Source organism: Halyomorpha halys, unplaced genomic scaffold, assembly GCF_000696795.3.
Source record: "Halyomorpha halys isolate HHAL.00 unplaced genomic scaffold, Hhal_1.1 Scaffold776.1, whole genome shotgun sequence".
Lineage (NCBI taxonomy): Eukaryota > Metazoa > Arthropoda > Insecta > Hemiptera > Pentatomidae > Halyomorpha > Halyomorpha halys.
Genome location: NW_027114429.1, coordinates 19,251 through 21,500, shown reverse-complemented (window position 1 = coordinate 21,500; position 2,250 = coordinate 19,251).

Below are 2,250 nucleotides of genomic sequence, written 5' to 3'. Positions count from 1 at the left end.
TACTTGTCTAATGCCGATTTTGGAACATATTGGGCACGGCTGAACACAAGTGTGGCTCTCTTCCTTTATTCTTGGAGCACTTACAAGGAAAGTATGACACCTAACCTAGAGTTCACGCTCTCTTGTTCACCCGATTAATCTCGGTTCATGGAATAAGTGCAGCTATAAGGATGTGATGACGGTATACGTAGGGGTGATGAGGGTCCTAGAGTGCCTGGTCCAAAAGGTTTGAATTTCGATCCCTACAAATGGCTGTCAATATTTATTTTGCGGTGACACGAAGAAATGAACCTTGGTATATTCTCCCTCTGGAGTAGTACAGGACCTCAATGGACATCTTGAGCCAAAAAGGCAATAAAAAAGTACGGATATTTAACAACCCAAATTTAATTTATCCTTGGTACGAAGTACCCTTTTAATGTATATGTATATATAGTTGACCGTAAAAATTTATATATAAGAAGACAAAAATAGTTTACAACTATTTATTTTCCGATGTTTCGCCCCACTTTAAAGGGCTTCATCAGGGCTAAAAAGATTTTTAAAAAACTGAGAATATTACAACAATAAGATACAATAAGGCAATTTAAGCTAGGTCAAATATTATGTAAAAATAAAGTGATAAGTGATAAGTGATAACCAGATCCACTTCTTATCACTTTATTTTTACATAATATTTATCCTAGCTTAAATTGTCTTATTGTATCTTATTGTTGTAATATTCTCAGTTTTTAAAAATCTTTTTAGCCCTGTTAAAGCCCTGCAAAGTGGGGCGAAACGTCGGAAAATAAATAGTTGTAAACTGTTCTTGTTTCTTTTTTGACCGCAACCTTGGAAGACAGTCCTTCAGTATATGTACCCTTTTAATGATGTACTCCAGTACATTTTGAATAATGAAATTAATAAGCAAGTCAATTTATGTTAAATAATTTTTGAAATTTTGTCTACATTTTCTTGTATAAATGTAATGTCTATATTTCTGGTGTTAATAAAATTTCACAATTTTTTTTTAATATCAAGTTGTGTCCTTCCTCTTCGTCCAATGTGTCCAAGAAGCATGCAACATTTCTTTAGGTTAAGAATAGTAACATCGTTTGAAAGGAAAAAAAAATATACACAATAATTTCTTTATAGTATTATAAAAATATGTTTAACTAAATACAGGAAGATGGTCCGGGTGGACAAGATACACAAAATAAAAGAAAAGATATTCATTAGTATTCGAAGGTTTGCCCAACTTAGCATTGCTTCTTCAGGGCTAAATAAGAACATGGTACAACCATATTAAATTATTTCGGTATATTAATACATATTAAAGTAAATATGATAAGACTAAAAGTATATTTATAGAAATAATAAGGAAGGTAAGGTGGTCAGGGTTGCGGTCGAAAGAGAACAAAAATAGTTAAGAACTATTTATTTTGTCAACGTTTCGCCCCACTTTGTAGAGCTTGATCAGTGCTGTTCAAGTTGATAGCTTTGGCAAAGTCGCCTATGCTCTAAACTTTAAGCCCTGAAGAAGCTCTACAAATTGTAATTAATTGCTTTGTACGATTCATCTTTGGGATCCCCAGGGACGCCTCTTTCACCCGATTTTATGAAGAATTGAAGTTGTTTTACCCCTCCTTCCGTCGTAAATATTTTCTTGCTCCCTTCCTCTACCAAATTATCTAATCCCGCCGTCCATCGTACGTCTCTGATATCCTCCTGAAGTCCTCAGTGCATTCCCGCAATACCCGCTCACGGCCTTCAGACTTATATGTAACTGCCCATCGAACCGCAGCCTTTGGTAGATCTTTCCTCATCCGCTCCTCTTCCCTATGGAATTCTATTCCCTCCTTTATCCGTAGTTCTAACACCCTTCCAACCTTCAAGTCCCGTATCTTCGACCACCTTCTGTCCACCCAATTCCGGAAGAATAACAATTGAAAGTTTCAAACAAGGTTTTTGTATTTTCTGTACTTAATGACTCAGATTTTGTTTGTTCTTGTAAATATGTACATTAGCAGAAATTGTACTTTTCCATTTATTAGTTTTAGTTTAATTATATTTGATTTTTTTTTCTATTACTTATTATCAGAAGTGTTTGTCATCTTAAGTTTTGTGATATGACATATGGTTTTACTTTATTTATTCTATTCTTATTTTATATATTCTGATAATAATTGTTGCTTCATTCTTATCTTTTTTAAATTCATTATTTTATTATATTTTATGACGTTTTATAATTCCATTTTTATTTTGCATTTT